General features: G+C 42.1%; 4 non-coding genes across 4 annotated transcripts; all 4 read left to right on the forward strand.

Moving 5' to 3' along the window:
* The first annotated feature begins 1,080 nt into the window (after positions 1 to 1,080).
* Positions 1,081 to 1,267, forward strand: LOC128623780 (U2 spliceosomal RNA). The gene has a single exon (XR_008388671.1). It is a non-coding gene; the product is annotated as a U2 spliceosomal RNA (small nuclear RNA).
* Positions 1,268 to 1,638: 371 nt separating this feature from the next.
* Positions 1,639 to 1,753, forward strand: LOC128623796 (U5 spliceosomal RNA). Its single transcript, XR_008388678.1, has one exon. It is a non-coding gene; the product is annotated as a U5 spliceosomal RNA (small nuclear RNA).
* Positions 1,754 to 2,987: 1,234 nt separating this feature from the next.
* Positions 2,988 to 3,169, forward strand: LOC128623788 (U2 spliceosomal RNA). Its single transcript, XR_008388674.1, has one exon. It is a non-coding gene; the product is annotated as a U2 spliceosomal RNA (small nuclear RNA).
* A 2,880-nt stretch (positions 3,170 to 6,049) lies between these two features.
* On the forward strand, positions 6,050 to 6,165 carry LOC128623757 (U5 spliceosomal RNA). Its single transcript, XR_008388656.1, has one exon. It is a non-coding gene; the product is annotated as a U5 spliceosomal RNA (small nuclear RNA).
* The last annotated feature ends 10,066 nt before the right edge of the window (positions 6,166 to 16,231 follow it).

Raw genomic sequence — 16,231 nt, forward strand, 5'->3', positions numbered from 1 at the left:
ATGACCTATTCATGCAAAACCAGAGGGTCCCCTCCACTCGGTCCATCGTGGGGCGGGAGATTAGATGGGAGGCCCTCCAGCCAGCTTTCTTGGAGGGGGAGGCAAGGGACTTGAACTGGTTAGGGGCTTTGGGCCGCCTCCCGGTAAGGGAGCGCCTGTATCGCTTCGGGTGTGCTAGGACCCCCCTATGTCCGGTAGGGTGTGGGCAGGAAGAGACGGTAGAGCATGTGTTCTGGACGTGTCCCTGCACACAAGTGTTTTGGGGACTCGTTAAGGAGTGGTGGAGAAAAGGCCCTAATGTACCCTTGAGTAGCAACTTGATAAGGTTTGGGGAGGGCTTGGAAGTCTTGGACCCAGAGAAGCGTAAGACTGTGTGGGAGGTTGTTTCAGAGGGGAAGAGAGCAGTTTGGGGATGGAGGGGAAAGTGCTTACGAGCAACGAAGCCGAGGATGGAGCCGGGCGCCATTTTTCGCAGCTTCCTAGGCAGAATAAGATGGTTGGGGGAGAGACAGGAAGCTTGGCGAAGGTACGGAGAGGCGGGGAGAAGCCAGTCAGGGGCTCCCGGGGCGGGGGTGGGGTAGAGCATGCTTACGGGCCCTGTTGGCAACCCCGTTTCCGGTCTTTGGCACAGAAAAGGGAGACCCTCATGCCAAATGTAGCCTACGCAGGGGGTTTGGAGGGAAAAGAGGGAAAGGGAGGGGGGTGGGGGGAGTAGGGAAAGATTAGTATAAGAAAGTATAAAGCATTAGTATACTTTAGTATAAGAAAGGTTCTGAAAGGGTATTTTCAGGTGACGGGATTGCTTTGTTAAATAACAGTAATTGTGTTTTTTTTCTTTCGTGGAAAAAGCTTTGTTTCATTTCCTGCAGGTTTTCATAGGTATTGAAATGTTCAAAGTTATTGGTTAGTTAGCGGTTACCAAGGCTTGTAGTTACATGGCACGGTATGGAGGGGGTACTTTTGTTTGTTTGGTTTTTTCACCCCCCTTTTGGGAACTGTACAGACATTAGCACACAAGGACTATGGACATATATATGAGGAAGCACAATGTCATATAGAAATGTGAAGGTGAAATTGTGAATGGGTTTTGTAATAAAAAAAAATTTTAAAAAAATCTGTTCTTATCAGTTTAATACCTGATACGTCCTCCATCCGAGGACTTTATATTAAACGGATTTTTAGAGCGAGGAGCCGGAAGAGGGGCTTGCTCCGTCCGCTCCACGCATCGACCTGGTATTGCAGTACCTCCAGGAACGGTGCACCTTTTCAAAGGGGTCAAATTAAAGAAAGAAGGAAGGAAGGAAGGAAGGAAGGAAATAAATAAATAATCATGTTAAACGATTGTACAAAATGGAACAGGGGTCAAAAAAAAAAAAAGAAAAAAAAAAAATTTGTATATTTAATTGTACAAAATGGAACAGGTGTCAGTCGTAAAGGTTTCAGATGTACTTAATGGGAAAAGGGAGGGGACCTATTAGGTTTTAATACAAACCACAGCCCACATCCAGCTCTAGACCAATCCTACATCTGTAGCTATCAAGGCTGTGCAGGTGTAAGGGGCCGGCGCAAGCCAACCTACCCTAGACCGGATTTCTAGGCCTGCGATGGAGTTTCGGAGGCCTGGACCGACTTCCTGTATAGCTCGGGTTTCTCTTCATTCACGCATAAATCTTTCGCCTTTTACTAAAGATTTCCGTGGAGGGGAACGTTGACGAGTTCAGCTTATTTTTGTGAGCTTTGCTGTGGCAAAGCTGTATTTGTTTTACAGTTTAACGTAAGAGAGGGAAGGAGTTTGGCTTTGGGATGCAAGGTCGGTTGGGCGTGGTGCCTAGTTGCTCGATCCTCTCTGCGCAAGGTCTTCAAGCACATGGTCACGCATGTCGTCCAGGAGTGGAGGCTCTGCCAGCTGGTGCTCGTTAGGCCAGAGGCCATAATGGGTTATCGCTTCTCGGCCTTTTGGCTAAGATCAAGTGTGATGCCGAGAGTTAACGACCATTGGCCGGCCCGAGTGGTGCGGCTTCGCAATACAGTACGGGTGGAATTAGCTGACAATGCAACAGCTGAAGTGACGCAACGTTTTGGAAGAGAATGGGTTGTCCTAAAGATTCTCAAGGATCTGTGTGGAGTGGAGCCGTCTTCAGTATTCTGCTTCCAGGATATCTCTCCGCTGGGCTTTGTGGACATTACCTTGGCATCTTTGAGGCAGTGCACGGATTTCTTCGACAAGTGCAGCAGCAATCCAGGGAGCCCTGCAGTCAACGGACTTCGGCTGAACCCTCTCTTCGCCCTGGAAGAGGTACCTCTAGTCATCCTTATGTATAATCCATTTGTCATTGAGGAGGACGTCAGGGCTTTCCTTGGGCGATATTGCTCCAGTGTGTCAGCAGGGGAAAGTCCAGTCCCAGGCCCTACTATACACGAGGCCAAACAAGTTTGGAGGAAAACCACCCACCCTGCTCTTCAGAACAGGCACAAGGACTTGTCATGGATGGTGGCCCATGAGATTCTCCCACCGGCCCTGGCCATTCATAGATGCACCCTCACCGACAAAGGCTACGGGAGCAGCGAGCCGGAGGGTAGAGGATCTCCGCTGGGCACAGGGAGTGATGGGCCTTGGCCGTGGCTGGAGAGCAGCGTGATGGGCACCTTTGGTAGGGACTCACGCCCGGTCTTGAAAAAGAGAAGAGGACAATTAGTAATTTAGTGGTTTTTGATTTGTTTGTTTTATAGAACAATAAATATACAACAATAAATATATTTATTTATTTATTTTTAACAACCGAAATGATTTTATGGACACTAACATTCATGGATTTTATGACAACATACACACTTTTTTCTTTTAACAATTTTAAAAAAAAGAAATGTGTGTTTTACCCAAGTTTATTTATAAATCACAAATGTTGTCTATGGACTGAAGAAAAAAAAAAAAAAAAAAAAGTAAAAATCTGTTTAAATTGTGGATGTGAAGAAAAAAAAGTGACGAAATTGTTTTGAAAGAAAAAAGAACAGTTTTTTTTTTTTGTTTTTATCAGTTTAATACCTGATACGTCCTCCATTCGAGGACTTTATATTAAACAGATTTTTAGAGCCAGGAACAGGAAGAGGGGCTTGCTCCGTCCGCTCCATGCATCGACCTGGTACTGCAGTACCTAAAGGTGCCCCTTTTCAAAAGGGTCAAATAAAAGGAGGAAATAAATAAATATTCACGTTAAACGATTGTACAAAATGGATCAATTGTAAAGGTTTCAGATATACTTAATAGGAAAAGGAAGGGGACCTAATAGATTTAATACAAAGTAGGGTTAGAAGAAGGAGGAAAAATAAGGATTTTGGCTCAGCTGGCTTTGTGGATATTACCTTCACGGCTTTTTCCGACTGTGCTGCATTTTTTGATCAGTGCACCCAAAAGTCAGAGGACGAAGTATTAGGGGGACTGCGTGTGGTGCCACTTTTTGCAGTGGAGGAGGTTCCCATCGTAGTGCATCTGTACAACCCTTTCGTAGCTTATGAGGACATCAGAGTATTCCTGGCGTGGTACTGCATTACAGTTTCAGAAGGAGAGAAGATTAGAGGACGGTTTGGGATCTGGAATGGTAAGCATAGGTTTCTGGCAAAGCTCTGGGTGGATCCGGCAGTACCAGGGGGACTGCTACACCCTCCGGGAAGCTTTTCCATCGGCCCTCACCGCAGTTATCTCCATTACTCGGGCCAGCCCCTCTACTGCCGAAGATGTGGAGCGCCAGGCCATAAAAAGGAGGTCTGCACTGGGCAGTGATGCCGGACCTGCGGTGCAGAGGATCATAATGCAACAGTGTGGAGTCCCAAAAGTCTGCAGTCTGTGTGGAAGTGGGGAACACTTGTACCGCCACTGCCCGGCAAGAAATAGCACTTTTGCCAGCCTCTTTACAGAAGATTCCCAGGCGGGGAAGGTAATGCTAAGCGGGGAGCAGGAGGAAAGGGAGGCTGGACACAGAGAAGCGGAGCCAGTCTGCTAAGGTGGAACAGAGGGCGAGCGAGCAGAAGAGGTGTCAGCAAAGCTTGTTAAGGATGCACAGATGGAGGTGGATGGTGACAGTAAGGTTTTGGGGGAGGGCATGGCACTCCCACTTGGAGAAGAGGTGCTGACAACCGAGGGGTCGGCAGGAGGACAGGAGGAGAGGGGGTAGGAGAGTTTGAGACCAAGGGATAGGAGGACATGAGAACGGGGCAGAAGAAGGAGGAAGCCTGGAAGGTCGGCAGAAGGAGCAGTTTTCAGGGAAGGAGTGGCACGACAATAAGGGAGATGAAAACGAGGTGAAGGAGTGGGGGAATGGCTCAACAGGCGAAGCAACAGATGTGTCGGAGTGGGCGAAAGGGGCGGGAAAGTGACCCTACCCCGAAGAGAAGAAGTCATCAGAGGAGGGGAAGGAACCCCGATGCTCAGTAGAGACAGATGCAAAGGGAGAGAAACTCCAGACGGGGTCAGGGGAGGCACAACCATACCCAGGGTGGGATGAGGAGAAGTTTAGCAAGACAGCTGGGATGGAGAAGCGAATTAAGGGGAGGGGGCGAAGCTTCCCAAAGAAACAGGGACGACTGTGGAGCCTTTGGATTTTAAGGATTCGGTAAAATAAGTGATCGAGATGATAGATCCGGGAATGAGTTTGGGATGCCAAAATGGGGATTTTAACTGTAGCCTCTCTAAATGTGAGGGGCATTAGACAGCCTCGGAAAAGGGCGGCAGTGTATTTAAGCTGAAGGGCTGTACATTTTGATTTGATCTTTTTACAGGAGTGCCACCTGTGTTCAGAGGGGGAGGAGAAGGAGTTTTCAAAAGGGGTGGGAGATGGGGTAGGAATTCTATTTAAGACTTTTGACTGGGTGGTAGATTAGATTATTTCGGTGGTCCCGAGAAGGGTGTTGTTCATGGATGGGAAGTGGAGGGGGAGAAATTCAGGGCTATAGGGGTATATGCTCATTGCAGAGGAGAGCAAAGAAAGGGGTTTTACCATATGTTGGAGCCTCTACTCTGCACTAATAGGTTGCTATTAGTGGGGGGGTACTTTAATGTGGATTTAGAGGCAGAGGGGGGAGGGAGTTGGCCCAGACGATGATGGGAGCAGGCTTGGTTGACATGTACAGGGTGGTCGAGCCACAGGCTCCGGGTCACACCTGGAGGAATTCAAGGGGTGACGCCTCTTGGCTCGACTTCCCGTTCGTAGGGGATGGGGCGATGGTGCAGCCATTCCTGCGGGAGTCCTTGTGGGCCTCCGATCACTGCCTGATTGTTGGATGCATCCAAACAGAAGGGAGGAATAGAGGAAGAGGTACATGGAGAATGAATGGAAGCATCCTGCAAGACCCAACCTTTGTAGAGGTCTTCCACCAACTGTATGTAGGACGGCGGTGCTTAAGGATGTTGTTCGACATGCAGATGGAGTGGTGGGAGGCGATAAAGAAGCTGAAGAAGTTGTCATACCATTTCCATGGTGGGGACAGAGGAAGGCAAAACAGAAGAGGGAAAGGGCCAGGCAAGACTGAGATCAGGGACGGCTCAGGGACGCTAGTGAAGCCCTACGGGCTCACTACAAGGCTGAGGCCCGTAGCTACTTGGTCCAGGCAGAAAGGCAAGCAACCGAACAAGACAAGCGCCCAACGTGCCATTTCTTCAGTAGCATCAGAGACCGTAGGAGGGGGTCTTACATTGAGGGCCTGAAGGATGGGGTCCAGGTCCAGACAACAATAGAGGGAAAGCTGGGCGTGGCCAGGGCCTTCTATGGAGACGTCGTCAAAAGAAGGGAGTCGAGTGAGGACCTTGCAGCAGGTTTTTAGACGCTATTACCGGCAGGCTACTGGAAGAGAGTGCAGCCGAGTTGGAGGGACAAGTTTCCCTGGAGGAGGTAGAAAGCGGCTACAAAAACTACAGCCCACATCCAGCTCTAGACCAATCCTACATTTGTAGCAATCAAGGCTGTGCAGGTGTAAGGGGCCGGCGCAAGCCAACCTACCCTAGACCGGCTTTCTAGGCCTCCGATGGAGTTTCGGAGGCCTGGGTTGACTTCATGTATAGCTCGGGTTTCTCTTCATTCACGCATAAATCTTTCGCCTTTTACTAAAGAGTTTCATGGAGAGGAACACTGAGGGTTTCAGCTTATTTTTGTGGGCCTTGCTTTCAGCATAGCTGTACTTCTTAGGGTCGTTTAATGTAAGATAGAGCTGGGGTTACACTTTGGAACACAAGATCTGTTGAGGGTGGAGTCTGACTGCTCAATCCTACCTGCAGCTGATCCTTTCCCAGCTCAAGGTAATGCCTACCATCGCAGCTCTGAAGCTGTGCTGGGGGTGCATTTCAGGCCAGAGGACATAACAGGTTATCGCGTTTCTGCTTTTTGGCCAAGTTTCTTGTCCTGCTGGGCATGTTCTCGATGCCTGTTTCAGCTATATACGGCTTACAATACTTCTTTCGCTGGGTTCTTTGATTTGACCATTTGCTAGCTCAAGGATTGCTCCACCTTTTTCCAAGATTTAATGAGCAGAAGTGCGATCAGGCCTTGAGTGGAAGGGAGCTAATTGCTCCGTTTGCTCTTAGCCAAGTGCCTTTGGTAATACACATGTACAATCCTTTTATCAATGAAAAGGACATTGTGTTGTTTTTGGCACGGTACTACTCAGAAATTAAGAAGGGCAAGAAATGCCTTAACACATTTGGCATGTGGAATGGCAAAGATGATTCATTGTTAAATTTAAAAGAGACACCACTGGTGACCTGATTTGTCTGCCAGGAAGCTTTGCTATTGGACCCAACAGGGGATTTCTGCATTTTCCTGGGCAACAAACTTACTGCCGAAGATGTGGTGCAACTGGGCACATTAAGGCGGACTGCAGAGGCACTCAGTGTCAGCTCTGTGGCTCGTATAGCGTATATATTAAAAAAGCATAATTAAAAACTACAGAGTATATTCTAGATATTATTATAAGTGTGTACTGAGTTCAAAAAATCCTGTGGTAATCTGTGTCCCATTGTGCTCCTCTGCACAACACTTAAGTCAGCATCTAGACACGTTGTGTGCATACATGTGTAAGTTAGAGATATCTCTATGGTATGGCGTTTTGGGGCCTCATGGTAACTTTAAGAGAAAGAAAAAATTAAGGCAACATCTAGACTGGAGTAATAAATAAGTGGCGAAAACCCTGCCTAAGATGAGCACACTGTTCAGAAAAGTATAAAAGGCCCATGTTATGGTTACATGAATTTAGACTCTCTGCCGACATCTCACTTTATTGTTTTAATAAAGCTTCATTTCTTTTTGACATCTACAACCATGTAAGTAAGTTTTTGACTTAGGGTGGAGAGATTTTCCACAACCTATTTGGTGACCCCGACATGATGGAGAAGAAAGCCAGGAGGGTTTCCCCGCTTTGGGCTAACCAAGGGCTGACTGCACAAACAAGCGTCCACTAATGAAGGTAAGCATTTTTGCTTTTAGTTAAAGTTGTTTGTGTGGATCACTGAAGATCCGCATGTGGTGGTAAGAACACTCTTAATAAGGCTTCTCCAAAAAGAACTAAATTAAGGAGGAGTTTTGGATCTCAAAAAGTGTAACTGCATGAAAAAATATATGTATGCTGTTGTTAATATGAAGTATTTGGTAACCAGTGAGCCTGCATCCTGCTGTTTTAGTGGACATGGAGAAACTAGGCAGAGGTGAGTGGATAGTACCGTGTATTGTGATTATTAGTAAAGGTACAGAGGGAAAAAAGGATAAGAGTACAGAAACAAGAAGAATGAGCATGCAAAACCCTGCTAGAATTGTTGTGTAGTTTACAGTGAGCTTGTGAGCTGCTGTGCTAGAGGAAACGAGGAGAGAATCTAGACAGAGTTAAACAAGTAGCACTAAGATTTCTGTAAGCAGGTCACGTAGGAGACGTGTAGCGAGAAGATAAGTGAAATAATAAAGGGGCATACTTCTTGCGAGTCTTGTAAGTAAGTAAAATTTATTTATATAGCACGTTTCACACAGCAAAGCTGACCAAAGTGCTCAACAGAGTAAGGAAAGTAAAATAGAAACAGAATTAGACCAAATAAAAGCAGACAATAAACAAAATGTATTAAAAATTTGTTTTAACAATTAAATTTTATCAAAAAGCCTGGCAGAAGAGATATGTTTTAAGCCTATTTTTAAAAGTGGTAATAGAAGGTGCAAGGCGGATGTCCAGTGGCAGTTGATTCCATAGACGGGGGGCAGCAACAGCAAAAGCTCTATCCCCCTTTGTTTTTAACCTGGAACGAGGGACATGCAAAAGAAACCTATCAGAAGATCTTAGACATCTGTTTGATGAATGTGGTTTAAGAAGATCCACAAGATAGGAAGGAGCTTGATTATTAAGAGTTTTAAAAACAAAACATCAGAACCTTAAACTGAATCCTAAAACGGACTGGGAGCCAGTGAAGCGATGCTAAAATTGGGGTGACACGATCAAACTTCTTTGCCCTGGTCAACAGCCTTGCAGCTGCATTCTGAAACATCTGAAGACAAGCCAGAGATGACTGAGGAAGACCCAAGTATAATGAATTACAGTAATCTAAGCGAGAAGTAATAAAAGCATGAATAACCTTCTCCAAATCCTGGAAAGACAAAAATGTTTTGAGTTTCGAAATAATCCGTAGTTGATAAAAACTAGTCTTAACGACCAAATTTATCTGCTTGGTTAAGCATAATTCTGAGTCCAGAATGAAGCCAAGGTTCCGAACCTGGGAAGAAATTGAGGGAAAATGTTTATGGAGCTCATTAATGAGACCATCTCTCAATCTCAGGGGGCCAAAAACAATTATTTCAGTTTTGTCTTCATTAAGTCGGAGGAAATTGTCAACCATTTTTTAATGTCATCCAGACAGTCCAGCAATGGCTGAATGGAGTCACCAGCTTTCAAAGGAATGTACAACTGGGTATCATCAGCATATAAATGAAAAGAGACATTGGGTGCCCTAATAATATTCCCCAACGGCCGCATATATAAATTAAAAAGAAGTGGGCCCAGAATGGAGCCTTGAGGAACACCACCAATAATAGGACTAGAAGAAGAGCAGAAATTACCCAACACTACCGAGAAAGACCTGTCCTTAAGATATGAGCTGAGCCATTGTAGGGCAGTGCCTTTGATACCAAACAGATGCTCTAAGCGCCAGAGAAGTATGTAAATGGTCCACAGTATCAAAGGCAGCTGTAAGATCTAGTAGCATCAACATAATACTTTTTCCAGCATCCACTGTGAGTAAAATGTCATTGGACACTTTTAACAAAGCAGACTATTCAGCAGTATAAAGCAGTGCTATGAAAAGCAGTGAAACCAGATTGTAAAGGTTCAAATAACATAGCTGAGTTTAAAAACAGGAGCAATTGAGATTGTACTACTTTCTCAAGCAGCTTTGACAGAAACGGTAGCTTAGAGACAGGCCGATAATTATTAAGGCAACCTTCATCCAAACCCTGTTTCTTAAGCAAAGGTTGAACAATAGCATGCTTAAAACAATTTGGGACCACCCCTGCATCCAAAGAAGAATTTATCAACACTTGGATACTGGGGCCAATTTCAGAAAAGGTTGCTTTCATAAGCACAGCGGGAACAACAAGTGGCGGGGATGATATTTTCATCTGGTTAACCAGATCACACAGTTCCTTCAGAGAAACGTGTTCAAATTGATCAAATGAAACCAGTAAAGCCAGTGAATTCAGGGACAGGTCTGAGAACTGTGAAGTGAAGGAAGAACGAATGGTAATTACTTTATCAGCAAAAAACTTCTCACAAAGTTCAGCCGAGGGTTCCCCATGGAATTGGCAACTCTGATTAATAATTGAATTTATCGTGGTGAATAAGATCTTTGGTCGATGACAGTGTGTAGCAATTAAGTCAGAGAAATACCTAGACCCAGCTGACTTTGCTGCACTCTGAAACTTAAACAAACAATCTTTAAAAATCTGGAAGGACACAGTTAACTGATCGTGCTTCCATCTCCGCTTGGCTTTACGACAAGCCTGTCTGAGAGAACGAGTATTATCGTCCAGCCAGTAATAAGATTTACGATTTGGTTGCTTCCGCTTAAAAGGGGCAATGAAGTTTAAAATATTGGAGCAAAATGTGTAAAATAAGGCAATCAAATCATCAGGGCCAGAAGAAGACTCTGCAGCACCCAGGATAGATGTTTCAACAGCATTAGCTAGAAAACTTTCACTAAACTGAGAGGCAGTGAGTGAATTAATACAACGAGAATAATATCCTGAAGGCCTAGTCATGATGGCAGAGCTGGCAGCAGGGACATTAAAAACAATGGGCTTGTGATCAGAGAAGGAAGCATCTTCAATATTAACATCAACAGTGGTTCCATATGACAATATAAGGTCTAGTGTATGACCAAGGACATGAGTTGCCTGATTTATGTGTTGAATAAAACCAAAGGAATCCAAGATATTACAAAATTCAGTAACCAAGGGTCGACCAGGGCAGCAGACATGCACATTAAAATCACCCAATAATAACAAACGATCATACAACGGAACAATAGAAGTTTTAAAAAAAAAAAAAAAAAAAAAAAATCAATCACAAAAATCACTTAAAAAGGCATTGTCTGGGTTAGGTGGCCTATAGATCAAAGCACAGAATAGCGTGGAAGAGGTCGACTCTAACACAACACACTGTACCTCAAACAAGAGTAACTCCCAACAGAAACTCTGAGTGACTGTTTAAAAACCATAGCAACCCCACCGCCCTTACCAGAAGGCCTTGGAGTACTAATAAAACAACAGTTCGGTGGACAGAGTTCCTCGAAGACGGAATTTATTTATTGTGTCTCTAATAAATGTTATTTTTGCTGATTAAGATTTTTATTTTCTCATTTTGCCTCATTGTATGCTTTTATGTTTATTTATTGTTTAAATAAGTGTGAGAGAGCTCCCTAAATAAGGAGACAAAGTGTGATTGATGAGATCTAGAAGTTAGTTCTGGAGACAGGATGGATAAGCAAGTGTGTGCAAGAGGGCTCTGTGTGTGTGTAGGAGAGAGAGAGAGAGAGAGAGAGAGAGAGAGAGACGCTGGTGTGAGCAAGTGTGTGCGTGTTCCAGAATGAGTGCATGTGAATTTTGAATAAAAGTGAAAATTATTCATGGAAAGTTGGAAAAGACTAGAACAAGAAATATTCCAAGATATTGGTTTTGTAAATTGTTTAGTCATTCTCCTGGTTGTGCCATCATGAAACAGAAAGGGAGAATAAGCTTTTGTTGAGAAATTAATGAGTAAGGCGCTCAGAGTGTGGATAATTTATATCCCATAAATTAAGGATTTCTCTTGTTATAACTCGTAAGCATAGAGATAAAAAGAAAAAAAATCTAGGTCAACTAAAGAAGAGCTGTTAACATCTCTGTTTAAATATTTTTGTATACAAGGAAATCTTAGCCCAGATTTCTGTATTATAAAATTCTTTATTCTAATAATCTGAGATACTGGATTTTTTATTTCCATAAACTGTAAGCCTTAATCAAGATTAAAACAAACAAAAAATGTCTTGAAATATTTCCTTTTATGTGGAATGAATCTAGAATGTATAAGTTCCACTTTTTGAAGTAAATTACTGGAAAAAATTTACTTGTCCACGATATTCAAATTTTTTGAGATGCACCTGTATCTTGCCCAGTCATTATATCATAGTCACATATCATTATTATTGAATACAATTAAAATAAGCCATCTTTCAAATGTATGAGATCTAATAAATATAATTTGGTAAATAATTATATTTAAATATAAAAGTATCGCCACACCGGCAGATTTACTGCTAGGACAAGAAAGGAAAATATTGTTTCCCCATTGATTTTCCCCCAAAGATTAAGATGTGTGTTTTTTGCACAAAATTTTTGTAGTTAAAAACAGATAAATAAATAGACAGCTTCACATTTCCCACAGTCTCTAATACCCCTGACATTATAGAAAAAGACAAAGTAAGAGCTGAACAGAAATAAAAATAACCACTCGTAAGCCTGCATTTAAGGTTGGTTGTAAACTTTGTTTAGCTAATTAAGGGTGTATGCCCACAACATTAACTGTACCAGTCTTCAGTCATTAATATTTAACAGTGCAATGAACAAGAAACATTTTTGAACAGTTCAACAGAACAACTGTGTATAAAAGCTCTGATTGTTACTAAAGGTGTCTTTTGGCTTGGTAAAAGAACAGTTACAATTTGGAGGTGTAGTAAAATTGGTAACTGTGGTAGTAATCTGTTTAAGGTCAGAGATTGTTCTTAACTACAATATTACTTGGGGCATGGTTGGTATCATTTTTATCCATATTTCATGGTGAACAATGTGGTGATATAAATATCATATAGGTTTAGGAAATAACATTCACAATATACATTGCAATATGTGCCCTTTCTTCACACACACCCCCTGGATTGCATGGGTGACATTTTTCCTTTTGATCCTTATACACTATATATTTCAAAGAGGCTCAGGGATATAAGAGGGTATGCCTGGTTGAATACATTATGCTACTATCATCACGCATACTATGTCAGACGTTGGGCAACATTCTTGTAAGTTACGTTTGTCTCTGTTAATAAGAAGTATGCCGCCTTTTGTGATTTTGTTTAATAAATTCATTTGCCATTTTTATCTCTAAATATTCAGTGGTTCTTCTGTAAGAAAGTATGTTACACATTAAAAGCGACCTCTGACAAGTTAATATAAGAGGCTAATACAAGTTGCAAGAAACCTCTGACAAGTAAATAGAAATGGCCTAGGCTTGCATGTCGATATAAACCGCTGAGCTAACAAAATAATTGTTTATTATAGGCTATATAAAAGCCTGAGTCTTTTATATGAGAATGTCTTTTTATAATGAAAGCTTGGCATGAAATTGTTTGACTAAATATAATCAGAACTATTATACTGAGGTATTATACTTCTAGCAGTAACTAGAAATTATTAATTAGAGTCAGATAATTAATTAAATGAGTCAGATTTCTAAATTATAAAGTGAAAACACGCATTTAACCATCGGCTGCACTTATTTCCATCTTTGATTATAGGAGAGCAGTGGGCTAAGTAATAAACCCTTTATATTTTAGACCTACAGAGTGTCGATACCAGCTACTATATTGATCACCTTCACTCCAGCAAAGAACGCCACCTAGCTCTGCTCGAGAATTGGATTGTCACTCTGCGGCCTCTGCTCGGTTCCTTTGGTCCTAGAGGATTAACCATGTCTACATCCATTGTCAGTCTGGCCTATTCTTCTGGAATGTTGGCTTCGCATATTTCTATCATATGTTGCTTAAATGTTCTCATCTGCCCTTTCTTGAATTCCAGAAATACAACAATTCCACCTACAACAATATTGTTCAGCATTATTCAGTAGGTCTTCTAATTCCTTTATGTACATGTCTCACAGCTTTCATATCAGTTTTTAGGTCACTGACTTCTTTAAAGACAAATTCAAGTGAACGTTTTAGGGTATCAATATTCAGTAGTGTTCTTGACAATTTCCTCCAGACTAGATCATTAGAAGACTCACTATATTGATTTGAATTTCAAGTAGTGTACATAAGTTCCTTTTAGGTCCATTTCAACTCCAGGCTCATCAATGGCATGTCAGGTAGAGGAGTCAACTGTTCACCCTCTGTGCCTGGATAAGAGTGATCCATCTCAACAGCCTTTACCATATCCTCCATATGAAACATTAGCTGTTGCTGAGTGGTTCTCTTTGTTTTAGAGGTGGAAACCCACTTTAACCGTGCTGCAGTAGACTAATCCATGATAGTAACAGGCATTTCACTAGTTGATTAGAAAATGAAATTACACAGCTTGCGCCATGATGTAGTACAGTAAAAAAAATTTGACCAATAGCTTCCAGACATGCTGCAGACAACTTAATATATATCATTTAAAGTATAATATGACCAAAGTCAATAAATATAAATGGATATTTGGCATGCAAACCTTACAAAGCGCTCAGATGAAAATAACATTCAACTGCTACGGCCACCTTCTTGGGCCACACCTTGCCGTCATCAATATAGGAGCGACTCCTAGAACTTCTGGGACAGGTGGGATGTCTGTTATAATGCAATGGGTATAATCCAAATGAAACCCCCTATTGAATGGTGCAGGAATGAGTCCTAAGGGCCTATTGGTTTTTCACAGTGTTATTTATTTATTTATTTATTTTTTTTTTTGTCTTCACATCCACGCATTAAATGCGGGCGACGCGCTGATTGAAAGTGCAAATTCACTCCTGACAGTAGATGGCGCTTACTGAAATGCAGAAATAAGATGATACTATATTAAGCCCCAGATGGAGAAATTAGGGTGTCACAGCAGCAGCCAAAAAAGACAAAAACAAAATAAAGATGACTTAAGAGATAGTAAGGAGAACAATACAGGGATATATAAAGAGTATATACAGGATGTATAAATATGTAGAGACATAAGTGCAAATTCTATAATCTATCCATCTATCTACACACACACACACGAGCAGTATATACAACCCAACTATGCAAGTAGCCCATGTACATTTTGCATATGTACAATACTATATACATATTGCAGCTATATGGCATGATCAGTGTGGACATAAAAGCTTTGAAGAAGTGATGTGATTTGTGAGCAGTGCAAAAAGTACAGTATGGTACCATATGAAAACAGTGTAGCAGTATATTTGTAGTGTAGTCAAAAGTAAGGTCAAGGGAGGGGGTGGCTAAGTGTTTTCACAGCCTGATGACTGTCGGCACAAAGGAACATCTGAAGCCAGGTACACAATATGGCACTGCACAACTTTCCTTTTCTGACACCCGCTTATCACTGAGAAGAAGAGAGCCAGTATTTACGTCTTTGCAAAAAGCCGTTAACACATTTTGTGAACTGGCTAAAGCACGTATGCACTTTTGCAAAATATAAAGGTCTTTGAATTAGCCACAGCAACAAGTACTTCTTTAAAGATAAATTCTTAAAGTTCTCATTTTAAGCAGTAGTCTCTTTGGTCAATATGTTAAAACAACAATGCAATAATGGGGCACTTGCTATTTCAATAAGAGGTTAAGAATATTTATATGCATATATATGCCAGGTGCAAAATAAAGGCAATAGACTATCAATCAGTGGATTATAATTAGCATATTTCCAGGGAAGAGACAAAGAAAAACAATGCTATTTAATATAGAAAGAATTCATTAAACTATTACACTGAAAAATTAAATAGATCACTTAGAATATACAGTGGGGGAAAAAGTAATGGATGCATCAACTTTTTTTGTTCAGTAAATATATTTCCAATGAGGCTCTTCACATGAAATTTTTCACCAGAAAAAGTAGCAAAAAAATGAGTGGGAAATGTTTTGGTAAACAAAATAAAAACTGAAATCAAAGATTCCACCTTTGTGGCAATACTTGTGGGTGCGACAACAGGCGCTTCAAACTTTGCAAAGCTGTCAACAGTTTGGAGGTACGTTACCAAGGAGGGCATGGCAGAAGAAAGATTTGTGGGGTTTTTGATGTGAGCACTGACCAATCAGCCGCTGCTTTAGCAGAACATATTTCTGCTGCCATAGCAGGGATGGGATGCAGTTCCGAGCTTGTCTGCCAAACATATGATGGCGTGGAATTCACATCCGGTGAACTAAATGGCTTGCAGGCAAAAGTTCAGGAACAACGCCCCTGTGCAAGTTTTGTGCATTGCTGTGGTCATGTTCTCAATTTAGTGCTTTCACAAGCTTGCAGCACCCTGAAAGACTGCAAGGTGCCCCCCCCCAAATTTGAATGACCTAGCCTCCAAAGTGCACTCAGGCCTTGGATAACATCATGAAGAGGCGATTTCCCAAAGCTGCATCTACACGATGGAACTATACATCTCGTTTTTTTCAACACTGCCAAAGAGAAACACGAATCCTCGATAGAGCTCTTTGACAACATAGTGAACGACCCATTGGACTGGGACGAAAAATACATTCGGTCAGCTGGGGATTTTCAAGATCCCAAATTTATTATTCTTTTGGAGCGTTTCTGATGTTTTTTTCCCCCCTCATACAGGGGGGAAATGAAGAAAACAGCTGAGCACTTGCAAAACCAACAAGGAGCATCTTGACTCTTCAAAGAGGAACAAAGGTGCTGACAAAAAGGAACATTATCAACATCTTTTTAATTTTAAACACCATTGATTTACATATTTGGAGAAGACGCTTTCCTCCCTTGAAAAATTG

This window comes from Ictalurus furcatus, chromosome 19 (assembly GCF_023375685.1).
Source record: "Ictalurus furcatus strain D&B chromosome 19, Billie_1.0, whole genome shotgun sequence".
Taxonomy (NCBI): Eukaryota; Metazoa; Chordata; class Actinopteri; order Siluriformes; family Ictaluridae; genus Ictalurus; species Ictalurus furcatus.